Source organism: Seriola aureovittata, chromosome 5 (assembly GCF_021018895.1).
Source record: "Seriola aureovittata isolate HTS-2021-v1 ecotype China chromosome 5, ASM2101889v1, whole genome shotgun sequence".
Taxonomy (NCBI): Eukaryota; Metazoa; Chordata; class Actinopteri; order Carangiformes; family Carangidae; genus Seriola; species Seriola aureovittata.
This window is the reverse complement of record NC_079368.1, coordinates 17,794,025-17,809,329: the sequence shown is the minus strand read 5'-3', so window position 1 is coordinate 17,809,329 and position 15,305 is coordinate 17,794,025. Positions and strand designations below refer to the sequence as shown.

At 40.3% G+C, this 15,305-nt stretch overlaps 1 long non-coding RNA gene across 1 annotated transcript in view; it reads right to left on the bottom strand.

Moving 5' to 3' along the window:
* LOC130169903 (uncharacterized) overlaps window positions 1-15,305 on the bottom strand; it is a 39,897-nt gene that overhangs the window by 1,031 nt on the left and 23,561 nt on the right. The gene's annotated exons all lie outside the window — the stretch shown is intronic.

The window sequence follows — 15,305 nt, the reverse complement described above, 5'->3', positions numbered from 1 at the left end:
ACCCCAAAGACCTCAGCCTCAACCTTTTCACTTTAACGGATCTATTTCTTCTGATTCTACAGATGTTTCTTCCTGTGTTGCATCATATAGTGAAAGACAATTGATGCATAATCCAGGAGACCTCATGACAACATCGCAGGCCCGGCGCTCAACACACAAAATCAATAAATCCACCACCAGTTTGTGTGATGTCGCCCTCTGCACATGTTATGTATGCTGCTAAACCAAACACAAACCCTCTGTCTACCGACTGGGATAGAAAAAGACAGAGCATACCTTCCTCACCCAGTGAACATGAATGTTTCTAGGTTCAGTGTTTGCATATGAAGCATTAGTTGTTGATGCTGTCAGGTGGGACATTAAACTTGGTCCCTGGCACCTTACTAAACACCTTTGGTCGGGGTCTAGCGTGTCTGTTGTTCCAAATGTCGTTAAGAATTTAAGACTATAATGACTCTAATTTCACCCAGTGACCATCCAAAAGAAAAAAAGATTGTATCATTTGCTCTTGTTTTAATCAAAACCTCAATCCTTAACCTTCATTTTAACAACTCAAGGTCGGTTAAACATAAACTAGATCCTGTTTCTAATACAGAACTCTCTTTTCTAAAAAAAATAAAAAAATAAAATAAAAAACTGCAGCAAAGATGATGGAGCATTGAAAGTGTTTGTGACGTGAAAATATCCTCAAAAGACCATCTGATTCACACATATTATTTAGTGAAGAGATGAAGTTGGACAGCACTGGCACCGTTGACGGGACAGGTGCGACCTGACAAACCTGATCAACATTTCTCAATAGCTGAGAGTATTTGCAGCCGTTTCACCCCATTCAACCATAAAGACGGATACAAAGACACACAAATTAAAAAGGTTAAACATTTAAGCTTTAAACAACCTATTTTGGTGAACAGTCCCCTGAAACTCTGACTGCTTCTCACAGGCAAGTACAAGAACACACTTATAAACACTCATGGATTAAGACAGCAGACATTTGTTACGGTGAAAATTCATTCTGTTTTTCAAGCTAAATAAAAGATTTTTCTGAAGTATGAATTCACTCTTAATGCTCTTGAAGTGAAACTATTAAACCCTGATACAGGGACTTGGAGAACCGGATATATAGAAAAAGATTGACAATGTTTAAACCTATGAAGACAGTAGAGAGACTAAAGACAGGAATTGTGTCCAGAGACCAGAGACGGACTGACCTCCGAGGCAGGACAGCGATAAAATGCATTTACCAAGTACAGTCTCAGTGTACTTTTACTTTAGGAAAGTATTTTTTTAATTGTCTGCAACTTAAAGCTTTAATTCAGCAGCTGTTTTGTTTTGCCTTGGGTAACTCACAGAGCTGAAAGCACCACCCAAAAGTTGTATATTTAGCCATAATCTACACATGTGTTATGCTAATGTTTGTAATGCATTGTGTAATACTTTTTTTTTTTGCTTTTCTGTAAATACACTTGCCTTGCTTACATTTTGGCAAATGGTGCACTGATGAGTGAGTGTACTGTATATATACACTGAGAATATTAACGAAGTAGAAGTCGATTTTGTTAGAGGATTGGTTTGAGGAATTTCTATGGATGTTTAGATCTGCAGTGGAAATGGCTCATTATTAGAATCCAGTGTAAACAGTTAAATTGAAGTGGACCATAGCTGGTGTCCATCAGTGAGGACGTGTTTCTTCATAACCATTATTCAAAACTACACTGTTGAATGTTTAAAATCAAAAAGATTTGGAGGCATCGCTTCAAACTGAAACTACTTCATATTTTTATGGTCGACGGGATCCTCTCCTGCCTGTTCAGGTACAACTTTTCAGTACAAAATATACTTCTCCTGTACTTTACTGGAGATGTCCTCTGTGATATTTGATATGCACTCAGTCACGCCACAGTGTGTCTTCTCCTAATTGTATTGTGTATGGAGCCGCTGACCTTCTGCCCCGGCCTCCTCCTCTCTCCAAACAATTCTGCGGCTGCGAGAGCCCCGACTGCGCCGTGGCTCTGAATTTACCCCGGCTAAAGCATGACTGTGACTCTCCACATATATTAACGTACGGGCCCCTACTGCGCGTGCTCATCAGCTGTAAATACCAGCAGTCCGTGCTGCCGCGGTGAAATGAGCAGTCTGGGGTATCTGACCATATTGTGAGGTGGCAGGTTAAAGACAGAGTAAGGAGAAGGTCACGGGTCCGAATGGCTCTGCAGGCAATGAGGTGTCCTTGACCGACACACTGACCCCTCCCTGACGTGCAACTAACAAGTCTTTGTGCACAAAAGCATCTAAATGATAAATTAGGAACTCAGAGAAATAAGACTTCCCACAGATCATAAGTAAGGGATACATGCATTTAGAAACTTTATCATGTAATATGGAATATGTATTTCAGGCTGACTCCAACTCTACATCACATACCTGCAGATTTTAAATGATACTTTAAACTGTACCTTGCTTTAATTAGATCCGCCTGCAGGTGTGAGGATTTTACTGTGAAGCAGCTGCAGCCACATACATGAAAATAATAAAGTTATATAAAAGCTGCACTAAAACTATATTTTAATATTTTTCTGTGCTTTAAAATTCAGTTCAATTGTATGTAAATATTGTAAACTGGACATTTTACCATACAAAAGTATACTTGCAACACTCTTCCTTTCTGCCCTCATATGTCAAAGTACAATTTTATCATCGATATACTTTAAGCTGTCAAAATTTACTTGACTTCATTGATACTTTGATATGGTGCTGGTTTGGTGTGAAATATGACAACATCCAACTTAAGTGTAAAAAAGAAAAAGTTGACAAACTTCTGAAAATGTTTTAAGGTCATTTAACTTAAATTCTTAAGTTTAGATTTTTAGAATTTAACCAACTTCGAATTACAGTGAATCATCTGTAACTTTTCTATTCAAATCACGCGGTGCTGTCAGAGTGACTACAAAAGGAAAGCAGATGGACAAACACTAATTGCTACAGTAGTAATCCACGAGCTTGAGAATGTTTTATATATCTAGTTTATACTCGAAGCCAGCAACAGAAAACATCTTGTCTGTTGGAGAAATATGACTTTGATCAAGATTTACACAAAAACAACACAGCAAAAAAAGACAGGGGAAGAAAAATATTTAAAAAAAATTCCTTTTCTACTGCAGTGGCTCTGCAGCAGACAGGAGATAGAACCAGCTCCAACACAAAACATTATGTTTGTGCCTTTGTTTCATCGGGGGCCTGTAATCCCTCGGGCAACAAACAGAAAATATCCGTCAGAACGGATGAACCTGCGGGCCGTGAGCCGCGGTCGCCGCGGCCGGATATGTTGATGCCGGCTGGCGTACCTGTCACAGAAAGCTGCAAGTGCAGTTCAAAAACGAGGTGGCTGGTGTCACATGAGTCTGCTGAGGGAGTCGGTGATGACTATGAGTACAGCAGCGCGGCACAGTGAGTCTGTATCTGTCAGCACTTTCTCATCCTTACTTTTTTTTCTTTCCTGCTTTGTAGTGAGTTTCTTTTTGTTGTTGTTTTTTTTTTTTTTTACATGGGGATTAAATGTGCCCCTTTTTCTTTTGCTTTTAATTTGGTCTCCATCTTTGTTGTGTACCACGTCAGTCCACAGTCCATAGGGATGATATTTACGATATATATTACACCACGGTTTACTTCCAACGCCAACATTCAGTGTCAGTGGAAGTAGTGTGCCCTTTATATAGAGTGGCGGAAGGTAAGGTCGAGGAGGCGGATGTTGTGTGTTTGACATTCATGTGGGAGAACTATGGTTACCTATGGTTAACTGATATTACTCCCACATCATTTCTCCACTCATAACCACATATTTTAGTTGCCTAAAAATCATAAACTATGGTTAAAATAAGGTTATTTGCCATAACCATTATCTTACCATGCAAAAAACAATGTAGACATCTTTTAAGGTGGCAGTGAACATATTTCTGGGTTTAGCTTAATTGTCAAATATTAAGGTTTGTTGTTGTCTGCAGAGGTAGCGCATACTGATAGTCTGCATGTGAGGCGTTTAGGGGACATCTGTAAATTGTAGAGTATATTGATAGTCTGCATGTGAGGCATTTAGGGGACATCTGTGGAGTTAGCGGGGGGGGGGGGGACAACTGCTTGTCTGGTGATTAAAGTGAGGCTGCGGCTCATGTATATGCTTTACATGCTTTATACATATACAGCAAACATATAAATCCAGGTTTAACCAATGCAAATGTTACAGCACAATCCATATCCTAGCGCTTGTACTGGTGAGCCCTCTGGACAGGTTAAGTCGCCCCCCCCCCCTACTGTAAAACCATTATACATGGCGAGTAATGTAATTCTGATATAACTCAGACTAGCACAGTCTGTTAATCTATTCATAGAGACTGTGGTGTCCTCAGACTACAAGTCAAGTACATGATCAGATATACTTTTGTTAATGCTTTTCATTTAAACTGACCTGCTGCTCTGAATTGATGAAAAACAATAATAATAATTGGTGTGTGGAGGTACAGTAGAGCACAGCACAGTGGATGAAACCAAAGTACTTTCCTCCTCCCAGATGGTCCGTTCAGCCTTTTAATAATGAAATCTGCTTTTGTGTTATTTAAAAAATTACAATAACCTTTCTGCTAATCCCCCGATTTACGACCCCGTACACCTGGATTTCTGTGCTGCACGTACGTCCGAAATCCCCCCGGCTCTTGATAACATATTAGGATTATATCTCAGATATGGTTCTTTAATAAATAGTTTAGATAAGCATATCTGTTTAATTTTATCCACCCGCCCTCCTGCATGCGGGATTACAGTGAAAAGGGTTCGCTTTTGTTGAGCGCGTGTACTGCAGTCTGCAGACGGAACATGCAAACATCTGCACAACAATTCATCAGAAAGAATTATGTATGGCAGACTGGAGGGCTCTAAGCTGTGTGTATTTCACCATCCCAGTGTCCTCACTGACTGAGGCAGATCATAAATAATGGAAGCAGGATTAATTGGTTTATGTTATGAGCATGTGTTATATATATTGATGGCATACCGTTGGTGTGCTGTTGCTCTGTGCTGGACGAGACATGTATACTGAGGCTTCCACTTTGATGAATGATCTTGATCTGGAGGCTGGATTTATAAGGTTTAGCTCGTATTAATGCATAAACTGACAAAACAAAAAACATGGAATAGGAAATTTAATCATGGCAGATTAGAAAAACTTTTTTTTTTTTTTTTTTTAAATAAAATAAAAAAATAAAGCATTAGAAACTAGAGCATACAAGTCCCTCTAACATTGTGGCAACAGTTTGGGGAAAAGCCCTTTCCCCTGTTCGTTATGACAGTTCATCTGTGCACGAAGCCAGCTCCATAAAGAAATGGTGTGCCTGCCCAGTTTGCTGTGGAGGAACTTGACAGGCCTGCACAGATGCCTGAACTCAACCCGACACGTCACCATTAAGTGGAAAACTGATTCTCGTTGGGATCTATAAAAGCAAACTCGACAGGCTGCGCTCCTGTGCGGAAACTGACCCATGCCAGACTGTAGCTACTGACACTTGTGGTCGGTTGAGGAGCCTCCGTGAGGATGATGCCAGGATGTGGCAGGCGGCAGGATTCAAGGAAGTCTGGCTTAAATTATCATCAGCAAAGATATCATCAAATGGCATTAAAGAATTGCAGATCAGAGCATCAACAGTTATTAATAATATTCTCTAATACTGTGCATATATCACAAAGTATGATTTTAGTTTTAATACAGTTTCTGTGTGTAAAAATCACTCTGCCTCACACATTTTGCCTTCTCCAGCGACCTCGCCTGACACCACCTGCAGTCATCATCAACAGTGACGATGACTGAAACACATAAATGCAGGATGTTGGATTTCATCAGCTTTGTACGTGTCTACAGCCTATAGATGCTTAACAAATGCTAACATGAGACCTGCCTACGTAAACACATTTTCAAGTTGACTGATTTTTTAAAATGGAAATTGCATGGAGGCATGCATGCAGTTTTATAAATCTATTTAGTTTTTTTGCGTACGCCATTACTTTTGTGCAGACGTACACTTTTAGTACGGATCCTGTTTTATCAATAAGGCCTGAGAAGAGTGAGGAGTAATGTTTAGGTGTCCAAATACTCAGTATATATACATTTTTCTGCATGCATCTGAAGCTGGTGGTCTGGATGTATTATGCAGAACATATTTAGTCAACTGGATTAATTCATGTTATTAGCGTTGGTGGTGATAGACGTTTAATTGGATGGAAATGTTGCTGGTTACTACCTTAAAACACACACTCACACACTTCATGGTCAACCTAAAAGAAAAAAAAGAGTGTGACAGACCTTTAAATTATGCATGCAGCACTTGACCATGAGGTCTGAAATTTCTAGGCCAAACACCCCGCTCTCTGTGGGTCGTGACCCCCACCCACCACCCCCTGCTTTGTGTTTTCTTTTTTTTTTTACCTTGCGTGCTGGGGTAAATACCTCAGCACCTGCATGTTGCACTGATTTCACCCAGCCCTGGCAGATGGTCCTCACCCTTCACTGAACACACACTCTGGCACCTGGGACGCTGGGGAAATCCTTCCGTGCTCATGCCACTCTGTCAGAGCGCACATGCACATGCACATATTATAACACAGATGCAGCGGCATGTGTGCAGGCATGCGCGTCCGCAAGCATGCACAGGCAAACATACATGCAACTACGAGGAGGCGGGCAAAGGATTTACACATATAAAAACAAATTCACATACAGAGAACACAGAGCCACAGATACAAATGTAAATAGGAGGTTCATGGTGTTTTAGCTTTACGGGTCGAGTACAAGACCCATGGGGAAGATACTTTACGCACTCATTGTGAAAAATGTGGATTCCCTAAATGTGAACAAAACATTTTGTCTGTGCAGATAAATATATGACTATGACGATATGTCATAGTCAAGAAAACACACTCAAAGCCACACTTGATTAAATGAATTTTCCAACTCGAGCAGTAATTCACGACAACACAAAAACACACGTAAAAGAAACTGACTAGTCAAATGGTTAATATAAAAACCGATGGGTGTACGTCTCATTAATGTTAAACACCCTCTACAGCCTGTTACTCTGTTTATCCAATTGCACATGTATTTCTATACAATACATGCCAAAAGTATGTGGACACCCAAACATTACACACATGCGTGATCACTGAACATTTAATTTTAAATGCGTGGGCATTATTGTGCTGCTCTAACAGCCTTCACTCCAAAAGGTTTTTTCCTCATTCAGCCACAAGATCCAGAATAGATGCGACTGTCAGCCACTGTTTTCTCTACAGAGCTGATTTTGTGCATGAAGCCATTGTCATGTTGAAACAGGAACTGGCCTTCACCAAACTGCTGCTGCAGAGTTGGCGGCATAGTGTTATCCGAAATATTGCTTGTATTTCCAAAGGAAAAGGCTGTTTGACAGCAAGATAAAACAGTGAAAATATTCAAAATAAAAAACTGATAGTATTTTTGCTGTCCCCGTCCACAGCAGCACATCTCTCAGCTGCTGTGCCGGTGCTCCTGCTGCTTCTCTAAACTGGGAAAGCGCAGCAGGTAATACACTAATAACTACCTCACACAACCTCACATCTAAGAACGAGAACTATGGCTTTAAGTCTACATGCTTCTGATTATATCCAAAGTGTTTCTAAGGTGTTATATGTGGTATATTCTTCTCTGAATTTTAGGGACTGACACGAATAATGAGCCTTTCTAAATCTGTTTTGTTGGAATCCTTCCCATGGTTTCATAAATCACTCTTTTACTTGCACTTTTTAACTCTAGTTTTGCTTTTATTTTATTATTTCTTTATAATTTGACTGTAAGCATGTGCTTTATAAATAAAGTTATCATGATACTATTATTATCTGCTACATTGACATGGTTAAATCAAACACTGCATATAAAAAACTTTGGGTTCTGGTAACAAAGAAGTTAAATACCACACACACACACAAATGTGCAGTTCACACACACACACACACACACACACACACACACACACACACTAGCCGGCAGCTCAGCTCCAGAGACGCAGGCTCACAAAGAATCACACAGTAAACAAGCAGCCGTGCTCAGATTGGTTGTGATGAGGAGGAGCTGTTCCTTCCTTGAGCTTAATGTGAAAATATGCCCCACAACCCCATGACTGCGTGCCTGGACGGACGTGACCGCAGGCGCAACGTATAGGCAAACAAACGCCTTATGGCGACTGTTGCTGCACTCCTTGCTGATTTAATTAAAGAAGCCTTCTGTGCTGGCAGTGCAGCACAAAGGAATGTTAATGATGGAATTAATGGCTGCTGTTTTTCCACACTGAGCGCCGCACCAGCCGCGCGCCATCCAACAAATATCCCTGAGCCGAATTACAGGCCGGGATAAGGTACTTCATATGGACAGACACTTCCCTTTTCATATCTGCGCTGTCAAATTGAGCAGCAGCAAGTGCCTTTTGTTTTTAGTGTTAATTAAAATCCCTGTTAAGCTAATGTGATGTATCATTTCAACCAACGTCAGACTGCTGAGACGGATTTACTTGGTCTGAATGTAAACAGGTTTTGTCAAGTAGAAAAAAAGGCTTCATCTGGGTTTGAGGCCATCATTATGTTTTTTGTGGTTATGGCTTTTAATCAGCTGATGTTTCTTTATAGAACAACGACGTACATCAGTGTAAGGATTTTATAAAAATCGGAGGAGCATCATCACTCAGGTTTATCATGAATCTCAGATAAAGAATAGTTTAGTTTTGGCCTAAACAGGAAGCAGTTTCAGAGTTTGCACAAGCAAGGACCGGGGGGGGGGGGGGGGCTAGCTGGTTCAGTAGACGAAAAGACATGATTGAGACAAGAGTTAACGTTGGTGTTTCCGTCGCTGCAGACAGCTGTTGGTGAGTGAAGGAATGAAATTTGATGCTGAACTCACAACATTTCTTCTAGACTGGTAAGTAGCCAGCTGTTTATGCTAACATTAGCTATGTAGCAATAGCAAGTTTACAATTAGCTCCTATAAATTCTTAGGTTATGCAGGACTGATCTGCTGTGCAGGGGCCACTGTGGTAAATAAAAGGCTTCTGGATTCTGTCTACTTGTATTTTTTGTCTTTGTACCAAATTTTGGAGGATCTGTGTTTTTATAAAGGATTAAGTCATTTAAAGTCATTATTATCATTAAGTCATTACAGCATGTAAACTTCCTGGCTGTGTTTGCATACTTCACACACTTTTATGACTCAAATGAAGATTTTTCTTGAAGAGAGGCTTGTAAATTGCACAAAAAATAGCAAATGAAGACTCCAAAATCCAACCAAACAAAAGCACAGATTTGTCACAGTATATTTAATGAGTAAATACGGGTGATCTCCCAACATTAGAGTAACCACAGAGGACTGGAACTTCTGTTATTACCCTTGGTCTGAAATATTTACACACAAAGTGCAGCAGAACTTCACTTCAGCACAGGTATCATTTTTGTTCTACCTTTCGGGACGTTAATGAAACTTCCCACAATGTTTGTCCAAGAACTTAAATGAATCAGAAGCGATAAATCACGCCCACGTGTCTGAAGCCCCCGGACACAGTCAAGGGAACCGGGTGATAAATCACCGGAAGAAAAAGGTAATGTGGCCTTACACTTCAAAGTTTAATCGTCCCGCAAAGGATCACTCTCTCCTCGCGGGCGACACAATCAAAGATAGTCTGAGGTCTGGACCTTCACTCCTGTCCCGCATCAATCACACCGGGGCGTTTTTAATTTTCTGACTGTAGATCTCGCCGCTGCTCACCATATTAAGGGTCAAGTTATTTTTTGACATTAGCTTGACACTGACCAAAGCAGCTGTTTTTGATGCAGAGCTCGACACTACAGTGTTACAAAACGCACTTTATAGAGTGTTTCATGTCATGAATGTGATATGAAGGGTATGTAGGTGTTTTATATAGAGGCTGTAAATGCCACATATATACTATAAGTGAAGTTTAAGGGAGGTTCAGTGAAAGAAACATAGAAAAATACTTAATAAACCTTGTGGGCTCATTGATGAAAGCGTCATTAATAAACTAGGCTTTAATGGTAGAAATACGTCACATGCATCAAATCAGCTGTTCCTTGCATTAAACTATTTGACTTCCTGTTTCTGATATTTTTTGTTTTTGAGGTTTCTTCTCTTCTCCGCGTTTCCACTTTCAAATTCAATATCAAAACATGATCTTCATTGACTTTTGACCCTGTGGAAGCTCGTCATTTACAAAGTCTTACATCTGTTCTGTGTAATATCTCTCCAATGTGGTATTTAGATTGGATTATCTGGCTCGCCATGAATCCAATCTCGATGATTCTTCTGTGTTTGGGAGATGGAGACATTGCAGTGATGGAATTTCATTTGTAGGTGATGAGAGACTTTATACTTCATCCTGACTGACACCTCACTAAAGCGTGTATGTGTCCCAAAAAGAACATGTCTGATTTCCTCCACAGTGAATCTCACAACAGCATCTGTAATAAAGGAAATAACCTAAAGGCTGAAGGCCTAAAATAGTTAAATTAACTATTTGTCTAAAAGCTGAAATTGGAAAAGAACTAATTAAAAATAAAAGAATCTTTAACTCCAGACGAACCGTGTTCTCTTAAAACTTGTTTTTATAGACTTCTGTTTTTGACAGATTGGTTTTGTTTTGACCTCTCTTTTTACGACGCTGCCCTGTTTATATATTCGTATGACTGATTTTATGTTTTTGAATAATTACTATAGCCATCCTTCTTCTTCTTATCATTACGACAAACTGTTTACTGCAAACTTGCTACAGATGGGAGCCAGGACATCAAGTGAAAACAAAGGATCGCACGCCAAGCGATACATTAGTGGATAATATCTCAAAGTCCATGTTCATTTCACACTTCACATTCTCCGTCGCCTCGCACATGACTCAGTGACAGTTTAAGATGCTAGTCAGTGAAAGTTTCTCACGTCTCTGTACCCTTGTGCAGCGCATGCCTTTTGCATAGATCCTCTGCGCCCTAAAGATTAACCAAAGACATCTCTGCAAAAGTGCTGGTTCCCCTTGATGATGATGATGATGACGATGATGACGATGATGCTGCAGTTTGGGGGGCCAACAGATTAAAACCCTAAGCTATTGACCCATAACTAAAGTGATGTTTGAGCTCATAATCTTTTCATCTCATGGTAGGTGAAACCTGCTTTGTTGGATTTTGACCGTCTGCAGACATTAGGGAGGATCATTTTAACTCGGCCGCATGCTGAGCGGGTGGGGGGGTGGGGGGGCAGAAGGGACCAGTATTCACCACATTGTATCCAGGAGTCTCAACATGTTTTTATGCACTGAAGTACTAGCACTATCTCCACCACAACAAACGGAATAACTCACATTTCTTTTACAATCTTCTCCAAATGAAAAAAAAAAAAAAAAAAAACACGAGCACAAAGAAGCATCTTCAACATCCTCTCGGGCTTTTCCCATTGTGTCTGGCAACGCGATTGTTCCAATACAGCGATGCAGAAAGGAGGATGCACATGGGATCCAGGCAATTTCATTACACCGAGTCAAGCTGTTTCAGTTCAGGATCCAGGCCTTTGTGCCGGTTGCCCGGCGCCGAGAACTGGAAACATGGCACAAACAACATTATGTGTTATAGCAACTTCGCGCCGGGCCTTGTGATATGTCCATCTGCCGTGACTAGTGTTGCAGATCGCGCTGATATCCCTGCCTCCCTGCCTGTGTGTTCCCTCGCCTCCTCTCAGTGCAGCTCTCCAGGTTGCACGACCACTCAGCCATATTCGCCCTCAGTGCAGACTACTTTTATTATGACAAAAAAAAAAAAAAAGATTTTTCTCATTGCCGTTATGCTTTTGCGTGGATGTAGAAGTTTCACTGGCAAGATTTAGCCTCTGGTGAACTTTATGGCTGAATCGCAGCATGATAATATTAGTAACTACAACTTATTCTGCTGTGCATATTGTGTGCAATCTGCATAGAGTTAATGTACTGTATGTGAGCATGACAGGACATGCAGGTACAGATGTGCTGCTGCAGAAACTTGAACTTTTGGTGCACGCCTCTTTTACTACTGAATCATTTTTACTGTTCAGTTTGTTCTCATTTTTGTTCTCCCCTCCTGATCCACAACCACAAGCTTTTATACCGTTTCCTTTACAACATCCAAAAAAATACCCGACAAAAAGAAAAACAAATGATCTGTGGTGTTTTTTCAAAATGCACAGAAGACATTTCCTACATGAGATATCACTGTATGATCCCAAATCCAACCACCAAGATGCACAAGCAAATGATTATCTGTTCCACCTTTCAAGCTTGACAGCTTCCAACTCTACTTTGATCTGATTTCATGTTGTTCCCCAAAGATTACAACACCAAAGACTACACTGAGCATATTGACGCACTTTAAACGAGGTGGTTTACAGATGTCTGATCCTTAAATCTGAAAAAAAAAACAACAAGGCGATGCTTAATTCATATCATACATTTATTAGAGAGCGGTTATTGGGTCGATGTGACTGTGAGTTTATCGGGGTCGAGCTGAAGCGTCTTATGGGGGCTAAGCTCACACTGCAGCATAAGCTCATATTTTCATCTTGCGGATTATTCTCTTTCTTGGGGAGGGACGGACAGACGTTTGTGGGCAGATGATATTTTGAAATTTAAATAAACAAACACATGTCATCAAGGGTAATGGAGGGGGTAGGGGGGTAAGATGGGGAATGGGGAAGGGTGGGGTGTGGGGAGGAGAGAGAGAGAGAGAGAGAGAGAGAGAGAGAGAGCCTCCAGCTATCTGCAGAAAGCTGATTATGCTAAAGTCAGGGATTCAACTAGACAAGTTTATGTCTGTATTAATCAAGGAGGAATAATGTGAAAATCTCAGGAGCTGCCTGTCCTGGCAATCACTTGCTACATAATCAGATAAGGTGAATCTTAGAGGGAGAGAGTTATCTGCAGTACGGCGGCATATGGCGATGAGAGCAATCGGGGATGTTCTGGCTGAGCGAATACAATAGTGTTATGATATCACTGTTGGTGATGTTTTATGGGTTTAGCGGCGTGCTCGGTCCACGCAGCCTCAGCCGCTGTAAAAAATTAGTCGTGCATTAACACCACAGACAATCCTCCTTTTTAATGCGACGCAGCAGAACCAAATTAGCATTACAAGAAATCCTAAATGTTATCTGAACTTTTTTCTTGTAACCGCTAATAACGGAAAACGAGCGGCGTAATCTGCAAATGATTCCTTCTAGGCGACGGAGACAAAGAGGAGCAATAATGTTGTAAATCACGCGGAAGAAAAGGAGGCATATCTGTATCATTTCACCACTAATTAGTCCCTACAATTCATACTGCCATGGAAGTAGAGGAAACTGACTAATTTGAGCAGCCTGCTCTGTGTATCAGTCCAACAGTTACATGGAATCCATGTGTGCTTGGTCAGTTGTCGGTTCCAGTGCTCGATTATAGCACTTAAAATACGTATAATAAGAAAGCTGAAACAATTTGTGATTTCTGTAAGGCTGCCATAAAGTGGTTGTTGTTGTTGGAAACTGTTTTTTGGAAACTGGTCACAGGTGGAGTGCAGAAATAAAGAGGAGTGTGGCTGTCCCGTTTGTTATTTTGATATTAAATACACAGTTAGGCGAACCCAAGACGCTCGGTTACATCATCATCATCATCATCATCTCAAGTATATCTTTAAACATTGTGAATACAGGCCACATATTTTTCCCTCTGCAGCAAGAAGTCCGTCATTTACTTGTACCAGACTCCGTAAAGTTGGGGGAAAATTCTAAAGATGCTTGATTTCAATGCATCAAAAGCAAAAAATATGGTGTGAAATACGTTACTGCTGGCAGAAAAGACCATAATGTGTAGATGAATGTATTTTAAAGATATTGTCAGGTGCAACTCCATGAGCCATAACAAGCTAATCTACATTCAACGGTATGAGAGAGTGTCTCAGCCCTGACTTACTGTATGTGCCTCCTTGTTTTCCACTGCAAAAACATTACACCTGTAACATTATATATAATGTAAGTTTTACATCAAACAGGGCTGCCATTTCCATTCAAGTAATACTCTGAATATTGCTCCAGTTTTTCTCGGAGCACCACAGCTTTAACACCAAAGATGGTAGTTTTAAGAAACCCTGAAGCATCTGGAGGGATTACTGCGAGAAAATCATTCAACAGACAATTTCACTCCAGTCTTTACATGATCCACTCCACTTGCATGGATAAAGAAAGTCATGATCATATGTAAAAGTGGAGCATGTATATGGTTTTGATGCAGTTTACATTTTTATTACAGTTGTTTGAGTTATGGTTTATTTAGGGTATTTATATTTTCAAAATTCCAAATTTAAGACACTGTACCATCTTTGAGGAGGTATGCACTGGATGAGTGCTTTCTAACACTGAATTTAATTAGCTCCAAGAAAATCACTCAGTCAGCAGATAGTGGTGAATACACCAGGAAAAAAAATGGTTCATCTCTTACTGTGATGGAAAAATTACATGTCCCAACAGGACAAAGTGATAGAGGGAGGTTCTTCTTCATCATTTTACAACAGCAGCAGGTAACCTCCACTAGACTATCAGGTATAAAGCTCCGCCTTCCTCTCCCCAACTTTGACTCTAAAGTATCCCCAATGTCATCAATGGATGAAGCTCATTTCTACTTTATGTTGGAGTAAGAGAGGACAGAGGCACATTTCATTCGCTGCTTTAATGACATAAACATCAATCTGTCTGAACTGCTGCTTAAATGACTGTGTAACCTTTACAGCACTGTTAAAGAAAGATGTATAATTTCTGCATAAAAAAGGAGAAGCTGAGGTAGTAAAAAAAAAAAGAAAAAAGAAAAAAAGAAAAGGAGTCTGAGCTGATGCACTTTCACTTTACTGGACTTGCAGTCTTTTTTATGTCCAGTCAAAAAGTCGCACCCCGAGAGTCACTTTGTAAAAGACTCACTGATATTTCCTGCTTTTTAACGCAGCACATTAAGATATTCAGAGAATTTTAACAGATTTAAAAATTGCTGGGAACAACAACAGATTGAGAGCCATAAAAAGTAAAATAAAGCCTTTATAACCCACTGACATTCCCCACATAATGGAAATATTTTACAATGCCTCCGATTTATGAACCTCTACCTACTATAAATTATATTATGCAAGAAACATTCTCATGACTGGTGGCATTAACTGCCTTATATTAAATAGGTTTCCACAGGGAAGGATTG